Raw genomic sequence first — 17,344 nt, forward strand, 5'->3', positions numbered from 1 at the left:
TGAGTTTAAATTTGCTTTGGAGAATTCTGCTTGTACTTCAATGAGGTCTTCTGCCTTTTGTGACCTTAAAGGCTGAGCACTGGAGGTAAAGTAAGTGAGCTGGGAGAATTGGGTCCAGTTTTCTTATTACTTTTTTGGGCTATTGTATTATATTTTACAAAGTGTTTTGAAATGCTCCCGATCTAAGAAAGGAAGATATATGGGACTCTTATCCAACTCCTATGAAATTAGCACTAGATCTTCCCCAAGACCCTACAATTTTACCTCCATCTACTTATGCAAGAGAAATGAATATATGTATACAAAGGTCTTGAATAACAGGGTTTATAGCAGATTTAGCAAGAATAACCCCAAACTGGAAAGAATCTGCATGACCCAAAACAAGAATGGTTGAACAAACTATGATATATTCATACAATGACTAAAAGGAGCAAACTTGATACACACGCCCTCTCAGAAATGCTATGGTAAGTGAAAAGCCAGAAGCAAAAAGAGTATAATCTTGATGATTAGATTTATGTGAAGTTCAAACACAGGTGTTATGGGATGACTTGTGCCCCCCACCCTCAATTCATATGCTTACATCCTAACCCCCACCACATCAGAACGTGGGTATATGCAGATAGGGCCTTAAGTTAAAATGATGCCATTAGCATGGGTACAGATCCAACAGATTAGGACAAAGACAGGCAGAGGGAAGATAATTTGAGGACATAGAAAGTAAACAGTCATCTACAAGTCAAGAGGAGATTGTTCTCAGAAAAAAACAAGCCTGAAGACTCTTTGATCTTAAACATCCAGCCTCTGAAATTGTGAGAAAACTTATTTTGTTATTTAAGTTACCCAGCCTGTGGTATTTTGTTATGGTAACTCTAGAAAGTTAACACAGTGGACAAAACAAGGAAATGATCATAGAAATCTGAAGAGTGGTTTCCTTTAGGGGAGTGAGCTTGATTTGAAAGTGGCATCAGGAAGCTTTCTGGGGTGGGTAAAAATAAATATTCCATATGTTAATTAGGGAGATGGTTATTTGGATGGGTAACTGTCAAAAGTGATTCATTAAACTATATTCTTAGTACATCCACATTCCATGGTTTGTGAATTATGCATTAATCATAAACATGAAAAATTATTTAAATCCACTTAAGTTCCAGCATTCTGAATAGGAAGATGATCATGACATAGCTTATACAGAGTTGTTGCTAAGATAAAATCAAATGACGCTTAGGAGAGGTCTGGCACAGTGTTCAGCACGCAGGGTTAGCTCCATATTTGGAGTTCCTGTTGCTTTGAGATGTTTGCTTTCTGGAATTTTAGTTAAAACTTCAACGAGGCAAACCAGACTACCCTGTTCTTTTGTCAGTGAACTCTGCCTTTTGTTACAGCCTCTTTCTTCTTTCCATTATGTCCAGGAATAATCTCCAAGTGCCACACAGAAGTGCCAGCATCCCACCCCTTCTGGGATGGCCCTTCCCCTGGCAAGTGGCTCCAGTTCCACCCATGAAAGAATTTCACACATTCTCCTGGGGGCCATTGATCACTTTCTGGTTCCACTGTCACTCTGGAAAGGGCTCCAAGAAGGGATTGTTTTCAGGCATTTAGCGAGGCATCTGCTGATCTTACCCACAATAGCTTTTCTGCTGGGTAAAACAAAACAAAACAAACCATAAAAATACTTGCAGCTCTCACACCTGAGCCTATGGAGGTTTTCCTGGGAGCCTGAAGAAAGGGGCTGATGTACAGCTGGTCAGATCTGAAAGCCCATCAGGAGGAGAGTCATTTGTCCTCTGCCTCAGACCATTAAGATTTTACTGTAAGATTCTAAAAAAAAATACTGTTAACATTCAGCTCACAATTTTCACTGTGAACAAAAGTGAAACTCATAGAAATCTCTGTGTTTCCTGTGTTTATCAGGAAAATGGTCACACAGAAATTTATAACCTTGATTATGTGTATCTTCTCTGTGCCTGGGCCATCTCCAAATCACTGGGAAAATTTGCATTTATACAGGTGAGAGGTTAGGGAACTGGTATAAGGATTTCCAGAGGAAAGATATTGTTTTTAGAAATCTCAGTGCCAGCATGGATTGAGTCCCTAAGGCCTTTCTCAACATGTCTGTGCACAGATACCTTCAGCATCTTTCTGCTTGCCACCACAAAACAGCTCAAATGACCTGCTGTCCTAATGCCTTAGAAATCTATCCTCCTTTTCCTACACAAGTAGATTGTTTCAGAACATCTAGCCTCTACCCTCTGCTCTTGTAAGATTTGTCTCTTTACTCCCCTACCTGAGTTACACTCACTCACATAGAAGGCCCCTGGATGGTCTTTGGGTTGGTGATACTCATGCCAAGAAATACATCAAGCAGAAGAGCCAGGGCAATATGAGCAAAAGACAAGTTTAGCTAAAATGTGGAAAGGTAGAAACAGATGGTAAGTGCATTCCTTGAGTCTTAAAGGAAATAGGGAGCTTAGGAAATGCCAGGTTAAATAGGCAGTGATAAAAATCTTGAGAGTTTTTGAGTTTGCCACAAAAGCTTTATGGAATGTCACTGCATGTCCAACCAGAGCCACATGCACATAAAATGAAATGGAGACCTTGGTACCACAAAGAATGTAGGATTTCAGAAGCATCTTCAATGATTGGGGGGAGAGAGGGAGGGAGAAAGAGAGAAAGAGAAGAGAATAGAAGAAGAAGAAGACTAGGAGGAGGAGGAGGAGGAGGAGGAGGAGGAGGAAAAAGAGACTAATGAATAAGAAAAAGAAGAGGAAGAGGGAAAAGAAGAAAATAAAGAAAAGAGATGACCTGAGGTTGGTATAACTGTGGAAGCAACTGAGAGTAAGTGAGGGGAAATTGTCTAATGGTAAAACAGTAATGCGCTGTGTTTCATTTCATGTTGGTCGAGCCTTACCAGAGTTCTAGGTCTAAATCTATGCTGATCTATTTCAGTCTGAAAACAGGACTAAAAAGTAGATAATGAGCTGGGCTGCTTTGCTTGGAGTCAAGGAGGCCAAAGGGTGACTCAACAAAGCACTCAACCCAAGGAAAGGTCATTTTGCAGACTGTGGTGACCAGCTGTCCTCTAACTCCCATGAAATACAAAACAAGGTTTTAGCTCATGGAGATTCATGACTCATTTTAGAAAGTTATTCTGCTGGGCTGATCCCATGCCAATTTATTTTTACCCGAGTGAGGTCCAAAGAAGGTTTTGAGGAAGCCACAGTGGAACTTTCTAAACAAGCAGAAGAGGAGCAATCCCCCACCAAATCATTGACCACAGGATTGATGAAGAGGGAGGGAGCTTAGATGGCAGACAAATCTTATCTTTCGTTTTTTAAATATAAAGACTGAGAACTTAAGAGACAAGGTGACTTTACCTAAATCATTTAACAACACAGTTTTATTTTATTTCCAAAAGAAATAAAGAAAGAATGGTAATATGGGCAATAAGGGGTCCTTGGTAATCAGGGCTCCATGAATCCCCTGAAATTGCATGGAAAATTGAATGGGTATCTACAAGTCTGCTACTAGGTAGTTTGCACTAGTAAATCTGCAGTGAATGTTTAAATAGTAAATACTCCATACTGGTTGTAAATACACTTTGTTTCAAAGCCTCCAGATGTCCACACAATCCAGCAAATAGGGTTAGTGTCTGGTTCAGGAGGGGACCTTCTGACACTTCCCTCTGAACCGGAACCAGCAGTGCCAGGGCCATACTACATGTTTAATATTTTGAAAGTCACGTGTGTGTGTGTGTGTGTGTGTGTGCATGCATTCACATATGAATATATGCAGTTTACTTGGAAAAGGCTTTCATTACATTATTCAAGAGAATCTTTGAACCCAAAAGGATTAAAAGCCTGACTGTCAGAGCTATAAGCTCACTATGACATTTGGCTGTACTCTCAATGCCTAGTAATGGATTCAGGCCTGAATTTACATGTAGAGAACTTACCAAGTTTTCAAAAATTGGTTGTTCAAACCAAGAGTTTCAAATTAGCATAAGGTACTATTCTTATGGTCTTCACCCACTGGGCATGAGGAGGACATAAGGAGCACTGGAATATTAATGAAACATATTGGATAACATTTTCTTAGTTCTTTTTCACTGAGTAAATCCCTCTGCAGGGCTTGTATGTATCTAGATTAATCAAAGGTCATGTATCTAGATTAATCGAAGGTGAAAAGGAACATGGCATGATAGCTAATGTCCTGCATTAGATGTCTGTCTCTTTTCTTGAGTAGCATTAGAGCAAACAGTTAAATATAATCAAACTATATATTCAATGCAATTAAAAACAAATTCAGCATCTTTGGAGGGGAAGGTTTAAAGAACTGGTAGTTAATAAACATTTGTCATACTCTTACTATGTGTCAGGTCTTTGGTTAGGCGCTGCTGAAGAGTTCTGGAGTAAACCCTGCAAAGAATCCATGCTGCCACCTGGGTTCAATTCCTCCTTTATGGATATAGTGACATGCCAGGTTTACCCAATAGGCCAGAGGCAGTGTTGAACCACAAGACCTGGTCTTCCCCTATAAATTTGGGACATTAAAGAGACATAGAGGTTATCTGGTTCAAATCCCTCTTCTGAAGAAGACAGATTCATTAAGGTATGTAGAGCATATTGGTCAAAATAACCAAGACAGGATCCCAGCTCAGTTCTGATTATCAGAACAGTGCCCTTCGTCATACTATCACAGAATCTTTCTGCACTGGTGTGATAACAGGGTAGAACTAGAGACAGGAGAATGGTGGGCAGCCAAAGAAGGAAGAGGAGGGAATGCAAAACAACATGGATTCTTCATTAGTTTCACAATTTTGCTCAACAAAGGGCTTATTTGAGTCCTTGTTCCACCATTATTAGTCTGGAGCAAATGACTTGAATGTTTCTCTGAGATGCTTTAAAAAAAAAAAAACATACTATATTATTTATTTATTTATTTTAACTTTTAAGCTTTAAAAAAATGTTTTGTAGTTGTATGTGAATGGAATGCCTTTATTTTATTTGTTTATTTTTATGTGATACTAGGATCAAACCCAGCACCTCACACATGCTAGGCAAGCACTCTGCCACTGAGCTACAGCCCCAGCCCTGGCATGCTTTTTTATCCTTCAAGTTTGTCATAAATATTAAAAGTAATTCTTTATGTAGACCATCTTCCAACTTTCTCTAGTGAGAAGGCTGGGCTCAGTCAATCCTTTGTTCCCATTACTTTGTATGTACAATCCTTTCTTTAACTAGCCAACACGTGCTTTATTTCCTCAGCAAACAGAGGAAAACACGTCAAACAAGACATTTCTAGAAAATTGGAATTCTCTGCTCAGAATGTAACAAAAGTTTGCTAAAATATTTCTGCTGTGTTTGAGCTTCCTAAAATAAGATTCCCCAAAAAAAGACATTTTGAAGTGGTTCAGTCCTAAAGATGTTCTTTATTTTGAATTATGAATCTATAAATTTCTAGGAATTTCTCCTAAGAAAATAATTTTTCATCCTCCCAGTAACCCAGAGGGTGGGCTTGATTATCCTCAGTTTACACTAAAAAAAGGAAGCCTAGAAACTTAAATGACTCATTACCATCATCATGAGGTGGCCCAGGTCTGCTATCTGATTCCTTTTATCCCTTTCCTTTCCTTTATAAGAAAGATTAAAGTATTCAACTAAGAACCACGGGGGACATTTCAATTATTAGTTTCAGAATTCAGTAAAAAAAATGTTATGCATGTTTATATTGCATTGCTTTTTATGAGAGAAAACCAAGACTATCTAGCAATTGGATTAGAAGCAATCTCACAACATATTGTTAAAATTAATTATGATAATCTACATAGACTAATACTATGCAGCCTCTTAAAATTAGGCTATTGGAAAACATTTATAGTTAAGTTGCAAAGTTTAAAAATATGTCATAAAATAGAATGTCATACGGTGCTACATTGTAAGTATATGTTCATCTGTCTATATGTTTCGAATAAAGTTATAAACCATGTTGTTAACTGTGAATTGTCTTTGGGTTATTGGTTTGTAGGTAATCTGTTTTGTCCTATGCACTTTAAATATAGTGAGGGTAGAGAAAAAACTATTCTTCACTGCGTGTAGGTTGGTCACAGGATCAATTTTGATCAATGGAATGTAGAAAAAGTGACCTACTTACATCCCTGGCTTTAGACAATTTTGAGCAATCCTCTTTCCTCTGCTTGTTGATGCAGAGTCTAGCTGAGATGCTAAGAATGTTGCAACACAGCAATGTGGAACGATCCTGGATCCCTTAGTCACTGCCCTAGGGGAGTCATCAAACAGAGCCACCTGCTTAGAAACATCCACATTGTGTGAGTGAGAAATAAATGTTTATGATTTTGAGGTTGTTTGTTATAGGAGCCAATGTTAATTAGCCTGACTAATACGGTTTCCAAGTTTTCTATGCATTACTTTTGAAATTAGACAAACAAGTTATTTAAAAAGAATAATTGTCCATTCTTCTTCTTCTATGGGACACCCACTGTGTTAGGGCATTAAGGAAAATATGTCTTTGAATACTTGCATACAAAGGGGTAATCACCCTCCTACCTCTCCCATGCCACGTTCAAGGATACAGAAGTAACCTGGAAGTATTTTGGCAAACGTGCCATTCCTCTGCATCTGTACAGTCATCAGTTATTTGAAGACTTAAGCTGTTTTACCAGAAACCTGGGGAGCAGAACTGCAGAGCCACAGAAATCACAGGCAGACACGAGTTCTGTTTTGCCTTAGGCCCAGCATATGGTTTTGGAGAAATATTTACCATAGATGGTTCTCACTCTGCAATTTTACTTAAGTCCATGAGTTGCTCGATGTGAACATGAAAGTGGTAGCTGTGGAATAACTTTTAATAGAAGGTGATGGCAGCATGGCAGGTGAATGTCCACTTGGGCTGGACCTGGTCCAGGCACCTTCTTCCCTTTCCAGAATTCCACAGCCCCTCACCCTCTGGCTGCCATTTGTAATGCCCACACCTGATACATGTGCATTGGTATGAAAGTGTGATTTCAGTGAAAGGGTAGCCAGCTGGCTCTGTGACTTAGAAACCCTGGCCTGGGCACTGTGGGAAGAGAGACAGGGCATGCAGCAGGAGAAAATGAACAAAGCTGAACTTGAGGGACCTGCTGCCTCCCAGATGCTGTTCTGGGCATTTTTCATCCTCCCAGTAACCCAGAGGGTGGGCTTGATTATCCTCAGTTTACACTAAAAAAAGGAAGCCTAGAAACTTAAATGACTCATTACCATCATCATGAGGTGGCCCAGGTCTGCTATCTGATTCCTTTTATCCCTTTCCTTTCCTTTATAAGAAAGATTAAAGTATTCAACTAAGAACCACAGGGGACATTTCAATTACTAGTTTCAGAATTCAGTAAAAAAAATCTATCAACATTTTCCTACCTGCCAACCCCCTTGTGACATTTTCTTTTTAGGTATTTGTTTAAATATCTCCTAACTTTTTGTCTCTGGTCTCATTAATTTTTCCCCTGCTGCCACATTGGGTTGGAACTAATTGAATGACCTTGAGGCCTGAGCACAAGAACATTGGCTGACACATTTATGCCCCAGAGTCATTGCAGATCCTGGTTTTCTAGATGAAAATTGTCACTGGAGCAAGCTAACCTTCCCTACTTCAGGTCCCCTGTCTTCACCTTCAATGTTCAAAGGTAATAGGTTGAGGTATTCTTGAGCCTGTGCCTTACTTTCTCTTTCTGTTTTTTTTTTCTTTGCAACCCCACCACTCCCCAGTTTAGGCCTTCACTCGAGGCCATCATGATGAACCCTCTGCAGGAAGGCTTTCCTTCAAGGTTAAGTACAAACATCTCACTCCCTCTAATACTTTCAGCTCTGCCTTAGAAATTGTGCTGATGTTCATGACTGAGAGACTTTGAAGATTCTGGAAGAATTTAGGGACAGTCTTTTTTTCTCCAAGTAGGTAAGATATTATTTGAAGAGAACTTTCACTAAAAATTTACATTTGAAAGGAAGATAACAAGTCTGTACTGTAGACACCATTGATTCTTGTTGAACATAAAGATGTCAATAGTTAGAGCTGTGAGCTCTTGAGTGAGCAAATCCAGCTATTGAGTTCTACTATGGGGGATAGAGGTCCATTTCCATGTCCTCCAGGACATGTCTCAGGAGATTAGTGGGGAAGGTATTATTCCCCCCTTGGACCTATACAATTCCTGCATCCCCTTTCATTGACACCCATCCATCGTCAGAGGATTTCTTTAGACTTTGGGAAACCACAGCCTTTGTGGCTGTCATCGGAGCCCAGTCTCCATTGCACTCTTTAATAGCTTCTGTTCCTCTTTGCTTTCTTTGTTCACAGCAGACACTTCCCCTGCAGTGGCAAAGATAGCTCCATGCTTATCCAGGATCCTTGACCCTGAGCTTTCCTGATCCCAGAGAAGAAAGTTCCCTACCACTTCTCAAAGTTGACATGTCAAACTGTAAGGAAGGCCCTGATTGGCTATCCTTGGGTTATGTGCCCATTTCTGAGCAATTCATAACCGCCTTAGAGTTGAATTGCTACAATAAGCCAGGCCAAGTCACAGATGTACCCCTCCAGCAGGGCATAAGAAAGGGAAGGCTGACCTGGCTGGCCTACCTGAGCTGTCTGAAATGGAGTCTCACAGGAGAGAAGGTTTCTGCAGCAGTGGAGGGCTGAAAGAGACCTGGGAAGGCAAAGGAAACACTGGTGGGTACATGATGTGCATGTTAAGCACGGAGTAAACATTGTGGTTTTCTCAAGGATGTTGATGCTTCAGAATATCTGGCATGTGGGAGTGCCTTTGGACTTACAAAACTGTGCTAAGTACTTATTTTAATTAACCTTCTCTTTCAGATGCTATAGGTCTTAATATCACTTTCTTCCCCCCTCCCTCCCGAGTAAAAGTTCCACAGATGTTTGCATTCAGGATTAAATTTCATTCACTCTGTTTTCTATAATGCTGCTTGGGAATTAGACAATCCTTCTTATGTGCTTTTCTGAGATTTGGCAAAACCCAGGGATGAATTTCTTGCTTTTGTCTTTCTTGCCATGGGAGAATTGAAAGCAGTAGCTTTTGTCCAATGAAATTATTTTTTTTCTTTTATTAAAAAAAAGGATTTAAAAGAACATCAACCTGGGCCAATAGCCAGGGAACACTCTCCCCCACTTCTTTTTCTGCTTTTCTTTCATTTCTGATAATTCCAAATCTGGCTTGCCTAGCCACTGCCCACTGTCATCTCTCCTTCTGTTCCTTTTCTTCCTGACCTCAGAGAACACCAAAGCTTTAGAGGCCCAAGCAGGGCTTTATTCTGCAGCCTTTCTCTCCTCATTCCTTTTATTGTCAGGTTCTTGAAATTCTCTCCACAATTGAATCAGGGTCCTGTGAGAACTCTTCTCACATGGAATGGACATCTCTAGGTGGTTTATTCTCCAGGGTCCTGGAGGACATGGAGATGCAGGTATGAGCTAGGATATAATGTATGCATGTGTATTCTATTGTTTGGATCATAAATGTCCCCAAAAGGTCCATATCTCCAGGACCTTTAAAAGCTTGGTTTCCAACCTGTTGTTCTATTGGTTGCTCTTAAAAGGTGGGGCCTCATGGTAAGTCTTTGAACATAGTGGGAACTTGGCCCCTTCTTCTTCCTTGGTTTCCCTTCCCAGACATAAGGTAAGCAGTTCTGCTCTGCTACATGCTTCTGCCATGATGTTCTGCCCCACCATGTGTCAAAGCAAAGGGGTCAACCAGCCATAGACTGAAGCCTCTGAACTGTGAGCCCAAGTAAACCTTTCCTCTTTGTAAGTTGATTTATTCAGATTCTTGTCATAAGAAGGGGAAACTGGCTAATACAGTATGTATTTGTGAAAATACCATTAGAGTCTATCTGAAGATGTTAATGATCCCACAGATAACCAAAAAGGATGTCCCCAATGCACCCAATCTCCCATTTCACTGTAGCTATGAACACCCAATTTTGACTAACATTGCCTTCTTTTATAAACAGGAGGGCATTGATTTCTTTTATAATTAAGAGTTCTAGACCTTGTCTTACTTAATAACTACCAGTTTAGAGTACTAAATTTCACATAAGTTACCTCTTTTAATCTCCTAAGCACTTGAGGGGCTAGGTGTTATCATTCTCATTTTATCAGAATGTAGACCGAGACTAAAAGAAGTTACATTCCTTGATGAGTTTATACAGCTAGTAAATTGCACATTTGGGGTTTGAACATACATTAATTCCACTAAATTCTATTGCCTCACAGTCATAAGTTGGACAGCTACACATGTGTGTGATTTCTGCTATTGGAAGAGCCCTGCTCCCACAAGATCTCCTTTTTACCTTATACACCACATCACAAACCAAAATTAAAATTACCAATTCCCCCCTCCCTCCCTCTCTCCAACCCCCTCCACTTAAATTATTAGTTAAGATGTTGTGAAAGAGAAAGATATTGATCACTAAGAATTCATGGGTTCTCCTCGGTCTTCAGCCCTGCCATAGCAGTAAAGTGGGGGTCTAGTTCCAGCCAGTTGGCTATGAGAATGGAATGTGTCCATTCTGATGCTAAGTATGTTTCTTCCATCTATTTTGAATCAGTCATCGTTCCCCAGAGAACATATCTATATATTTTATTGGATATTTTTTTGAATTCTCAAACTATGTCCAAATGCTACCATGCCAATGATCTTAAATGCTGGAAAATTTTGGATTAAGCCCTGGCCACAGCCTATATATTCCTGCATATTTCTCTGGTCTGTCTCAATTTCTTCTAGATCTATGACTGAACTACTATGTTTCTGAGATCAAAGTCTCTGTAGACTCCACTTGCTTGTATTATGAATGATCTGTCTCTCTAAAGAGATTTTATTTTCTTGAAACAGTTAACACCATCATTCAGCTACATAGTCCCAATTTCTATTTCAGTGTCTGAAATATAATTCATGCATGAAAGGTTTTTCTTAAATAAATTAGTGAGTCTTCAGTCAATCCACAAACTGAAATTCAGTGTTGATAGAATATCTCTGTGAGAGTTTTCTCATCTTAAAAAATAATCACTTTCAAATTTCAAAATCCACTTAATTATTTCCCCATTTGATCTCTTTGACCCTCCACTCTCTACATAGGGCATTCTGGGAAATTTTGTAATAAAATGGGCTAATGTGAAGTATATCCATATTTTCCCTTCTTAAGATTGTCATGATTTAGGAGGTTACATTCCTGACAAATATTGGGCTTTAGATCAGAACTAATAATTGACCACATATCCCATAAGACATCCTACAAGAGCAACAAATGAGTATAGTCACTGGAAACAGCAAGGGTATGTTTCCAATTTTATTAAATGGATTTAAAATATGCTACATTTTTATAAAGTGTATTGTCATTTTATTTACTTTATCAGAACTTAGAAAACTTATTTGAAAATGATTGGAAATGGTCCAGCTAAACACAGTCACAATATTTTATCTGATGTCTTTTATTCCCCATTGTAGTTTTGCCTGAAATAAACAGACACTTTCAATATGATTCCACTGATTTCACAGGTGCTTCAAGCTTTATGACAGGCGTTCATTATCTACATTTGCTGTTGATAAGTCTAGTGGCAATAATGATGGTGGTAGTGATAATAAAAACCAAACTAAGGGCCACAAATTGCCCCCTCCCTCCCTCTCTCCAACCCCCTCCACTCCCCAATGGGTAAGATGGCTGTCTTTCAGCAGCCAAAGGGCACCATGTGCAGCCTCTTCCTCTATTGTGATTCCCCATAGCTTTGACATACCTTACAATCAATTTCTTCTTCAGTCTGCAGCTCCATAGATCAGTATTGCTCATGATCTTTGCCTTGCTATGACTTCCTACATCTGTCCCCAGTCCTTGGCTACCTCATGCAAAGTATGCAATTTGGAGCTGGTGATGCCTTTTTTACACACCTACTATCCACCAGGGTTCAGGTGGCTGTGGTGGATCTGTGTCCATTGACACTTACTGTCCTCTTCCTCCTTTGGGAGCTATGGTGACAGCTAAAGTGGCAGCTATATGCGCATCCTGGGTAAGCAATTTCTGGTGGGTAAATAGAAGATCACAATGGAGAACTTCAACAATGGCCTGGCCTCCAAGATGAACAAGGTGCACAGCCTAGAGCAGGCAAAGGGTGAACTGAAGGTAAAAATCCTTAACTGATACAAGATGCAGGGGCCAGCCCCTCTTGCAAATACAGTTACCATTTCAAGGACCTGAGGGACAACATTCTAGGTGCCACCATTGAGAATTCCAAGATTTTCTTGCAGATTGACAATGCCTGTATGGCTTCAGATGACTTCCAAACTATGTTTGAGGCAGAGCAGGAATTGCAACTGAGTGTCAAGGATGACATCAACGGCCTGCACCGAGTGCTGGACAAGCTGACATGGGTGAGGAGCAACTGGAGATGCAGATCAAAGACCTGAAAGAGGAGCCTGCCTGCCTGAAGAAGAACCGTGGGGAGGAAATTTGTTCTCTGAGGGCCAGGTGGTAGCCAAGTCAGTGTAGAGATTCTTCCCAGGCGTTGAGCTAGCCAACACTCTGAAAGACTTGAGAAGCCAATATGAAGTCATGGCTGAGAACCAGAAGGATACTTAAGCCTGGTTTATGAGTTGGACCAAAGAGCTGAACCTGGAGCTCGCTTGCTCCAGATGACCAAGTCTGAGGTCACTGACCTGTGAGTACCCTACAGGGTTTTGAAATTAAACCTTATTAATAGCTCAGCCTGAAAAACTCTGGAAGGCACACTGGCAGAGACCAAGGCCCACTTTGGAGCCCAGGAATTGCAACTGGGCAGACTCAGGTGGTGATCAGTAGCACGGAAGCCCAGATAGGTAACATGCATTCTGATACCAAGTGGAAGAACCATGAGTACCAGCAGCACATGGATGTCTAGTCTCAGTAGGAGCCACCTACCAGAGCCTGCTAGAGGACTGGGAGCCAACTACAACAATCTGTCCAACCAGCTCAACATATGAGTGCACAGGCTTCTGGGTTCCAACCCTCCTGCAGGGGAATTCCCCTAGGAAGGGGCCTTAGAGTGGAGAAGTCAGGGGCCTTACCACAACTCTGCCCCTGTCTTGCTAATAAAACGTTATGGCCCAAGGGGTGGAGGTACAAGGGGAGGAAGAGGGCCATTCACAAAGAATCTCGGTTGCTGCTTAGTCTTAAAGTCACAGCCAGATTTTTTATGAATGTGCATTAAATAGCTTTAAATTAGGGGGAACATTCACATTTTCAAGGAGGTCATCATTGAAAGGAGAGAAAAAAATTAGGTGGGAATATCTGTTATTTCTTCACTTTTCATGTCTTCCTAATCAAAATTGAAGCATCTTGAGGTTTTGATACATGAGACACATTGGTTCCCCATCTCAGTCTGTTCCCCAAACACAGTGTTCAGCAGTGACTCTAATAATGAATTAGTTATTGGGTTACCTTACTGAATAACTCTGACAGGACAGGTTGGAGAGACATCATTCCATGGGTTTCTGATTAACTTTTCTACACAGATTATATTTTCCTTTCATTCTCTTTAAACTATTCTGTAACTAAGTTGTATAAAATTTACATTAATGCTAATGGTTATGCCACATAACAAATCCAATCCACTGTATCTGGTGGAGTGCCATCATGTTTGCTCTGTGGGTAGCCCAGTGTTCAAATGTATTGATAAACTCATTTTAGCCTTTCTTTACTTCATGTAAACCTGGGTTTCATTCAATTCTCCTTTGTCAGTTGTGACACCATATTGCTTCCCTTATCAATGGATGAGTTAAATAAAAATCTTTGATGGCATTTTATTTTATCTTTGTATGAGAGTCTTTATCATATCTTATTCTAAAAATTATCCTTTAATAACTTGGTAGTTGGTTTGTGTCATAAATTATCTTCTTTCCACCAGGAAGGGCTAGATAAGGACTCTGATATGAACAAAATAATATTAGAGATTTATTTGTAGTTCTAATCTTATTTTCTAAATCTCTCTGTATAATTCAAACTGTACTCATTGCCACCTTTTCCTAACAGTAACTAACTTCTAAATAAAGTGTTTTACAAAACATGTTTTCAGCTATTTAAATTGCCAATACCCAATATAATAAATTGAACCAGGACTATTATAACTTCCACTTTGCAGATGAGGAACTGAGGAGGGCGTATATCCTGCCTGACATCAACTGAAAAACATATCTTTCAAGGCAAATTCCCAGATCTTTCCAATATATAACCATATCAGCTGCCATATGCTACACTCCTGGTCTGTATTTCACAATGAATTAAAGTTAATTCAATTAATTTAGATGATTTCAGCTCTGAGGATACTTTATTTGAATATGCCAATAAAGTGCAAATTGATATTCAGTTGTGGTTAATTATCACATTAAGCACATTACTCAACTAATCTATAAAGTTGCTACCAGGGTAAAAATGGATATTAGCATATCCATTCGGAAGACAAGAAGCCAACTAACACTTATTAATGACTTGCAATTTGATAGATCTTTTTAGTTATTTTTCATACAATCTCAGAATAACTTTTTGAGGTAAGTTCTATGTCCTCATTGATGATAATAATGTAAACCTGTTTATTGATCACTCATATATTATCAGGTATAATCAAATAATATAATCTGTAATCCTATTAGGTTGGTTGCATAAGTGAAACATAAATCACAGGAACCTTGAGAAATGTTTCCATGGTCATATAGGTAGGTTTGAACTTGGATCCAAAGCTCATATTCTTTTTTTATTAGTTGCTTAAGACAATACAATGATCTTGACATATCATACATTTGATTCAAATAGGGTATAAATTCTCATTTTTTCACGTGTACAGATAGATTGCAGGATGACATTTTTTATACATATTCTTTAACAAGTCTGTAGTGATTCAGAGGAGTCAACATTACTGTTTGGTGAATTAATAAGACAGTGTCCATTATACATGAGACTGTATACTCTGAATTATGAAGAGTAAATGGTGCCTCTGTCCCGGGTTTTGGGGAGTTTATTGAGATGTGGGGTCAAGGGAACATATGAAAATTGGAAGAACTGGGGCAAGGAGAAACATGAGCTTGTCTAGAAATAACAGGGGGATTTCTTTTCCAGAGAAAATAAACTAGAGACCTAAGACATGAAATCAAGAGGGTGAACTTCCTGTTTTTTCCGGTCTTGTCAAAACATGGAGAGGTTAGGGAACATAACAATTGAAGACAACCCAGAGAACTTTGATGTTTCCTTTGGAGCTGGGTCAGGTACAAGGCTCCGTGTTGAAGCCTGCAAGTTAGGTCAACAGGCACCAGAGAGAACACAGAGCTCCTTTGCTCCTCTCCAGCTTTGGACAATGACCTTGTGATTGGCATGGGCCAGACAGGAGGAATTGAACCTGCCTGGGTGGATTGAAGTCAGAGAACCCCTTGCTAATGTATATGTGGTGCAGCTTCCTAGATAAAGATATGCCAGTTCAGGGAGTTGAAAAGACCAACTTTGGCAAATTGTGAGGAACTGGAGAGGCTGGAAGAGGTGGTAGGCCTCTATTTTTTTTGTCAAAAGTAGAAGAATCTGGAGGCCTGGGAGCCAGAGAAAGATTCTGGAAGGTATGGTTGGAAAGAAAAGGGTATGAGTTTGGGGAAGGGAGTGACCTGGACACTGGGAGCCATCTGGAATGCACTAAGGACAAATCACAGAACATATCCTTCCTGGGAAGAGAGGCAAATGCAAAATAGATGAAGGGTTTAGATTTTAGTAATTTATTCATAAAGTTAGAGTTCTAAATAGTGCATCTGTGGCAGGAAAAATTAGAGTTTCAAACAGAAGATTAAAGTTTTCTCTCTAAAAGGTCTGAAAGTCTAGGATTCTCTGCTTCTGTACTAGATAGCCACTCTCAGATTGGGACTTTCTAGAAAACACTTTTTCACAAAATGATAAACATAGATGCATTTATTTCCTTTAGCCACAACAACATATTGTATTCTAAACACAATATGGAGAACATCACAAGCAAAATACATTTGGAGTATTGATAAACATCTCCTCTCCATTTAGTCTAAACTTTTCCTTTTTGTGAATCAAATGTATAAATCCTCCCATTTCATTCTTAGTTTTTCCTTCCTCTGCCAAACCATGAGAAGGCTTGGTTTTGCAGTGAGTTTTTCAAATGTTGAGGAAGGAGAGAAAATTTCCTTTTTTTCATAATTCTGGGCTTCTCTTCCCAGAAAGGGACTGGGGACAGCTTAGCATATAGATGAGTTATCCTTTTGACCCTTGTTTCAAATTTCATCCGTGGCCATCCATGGTATAATTTAGCAGCAGGTTGAAGAGGGGTGTTATTTTGTTTGTTTGTTTGTTTTTTGCTACAGTGGCTGACTGTATTAGTTTTCTTTTGTTTATAAATACAGGTTTTTTAACTTTGTTCAGGCTGGCTCTGAACTCAAAATCCTCCTGCCTCGGCCTCCTAAGCTGTTGGGATACAGGTGTGTACCACCATGTTTGGCTAAGATGCAATTCTTTTAAAAATAGTTTGTTTTTTTTAACTTGCTTTAGAGGTTTTTCTGATCTCAAACATTTTTAAAGGAAAAATTCATCACATTTAAGAAGTTGTGTTCCACCCCGCGGGCTAGAAGTCATTTCTCATGCATCTCTAAATGTCAGCTTGGTCTTTACAACAAGAATTTTCCTTTTTCTTGTGCCTCCAAATAAAACCAAATCATTCTCCCCAGGAACTTGCATTAAACTCATTTTCAGCTGTTACTTTTACCCAGACCTAAAATCTGCATTCTCATACCATTTCTGTATCTGATCTGTAGCAGATGACTTTGCTCTGAATTATGCATTTCCCTAATCATATTCCTGTTTTCCATGAGTTTGTCCAGGCCTCTTAGGGCAGGGTTCTCGGCTAATTCTTTCATGTTGTGGCCAAAGAAACTGTAGATACAAAGGGTCCAATGTGTTATTGTGTTTCAATCCTCTAAGGTTAGGCTTGGTTGAATCCAAAGCATGGCTGTCTGCAATTTATGTGGCTTTCCTTATCAGCAAAGGGAGTGCAAAGGAGTGAGAGTGGTTGTTATGGTTCAGATGTGAGGTGTCCCCCAAAAGCTCATGTGTGAGACAGTGCAAGGTTTAGAGGAGAAATGATTGGGTTTTAACCTAAATCTAATCAGTAAATTAATTCTTGATGGAATTACCTGAGTGGTAATTGGAGGCATGTGGGGTGTGACTAGAGGCAGTGGTTCATTGGGGGTATGGCTATGGGGTATATATTTTGTATCTGGAGCAAGGAGTCTTTCTCTCTTCTGTTACCTGATCACCAT

General features: G+C 39.6%; 1 pseudogene; it reads left to right on the forward strand.

Annotated features, from left to right (window-relative positions):
* The first annotated feature begins 6,885 nt into the window (after positions 1 to 6,885).
* On the forward strand, positions 6,886 to 12,933 carry LOC144373172 (keratin, type I cytoskeletal 19 pseudogene; annotated as a pseudogene).
* Positions 12,934 to 17,344: the final 4,411 nt, after the last annotated feature.

The sequence above is a fragment of the Ictidomys tridecemlineatus genome, unplaced genomic scaffold (genome assembly GCF_052094955.1).
Source record: "Ictidomys tridecemlineatus isolate mIctTri1 unplaced genomic scaffold, mIctTri1.hap1 Scaffold_280, whole genome shotgun sequence".
NCBI lineage: Eukaryota > Metazoa > Chordata > Mammalia > Rodentia > Sciuridae > Ictidomys > Ictidomys tridecemlineatus.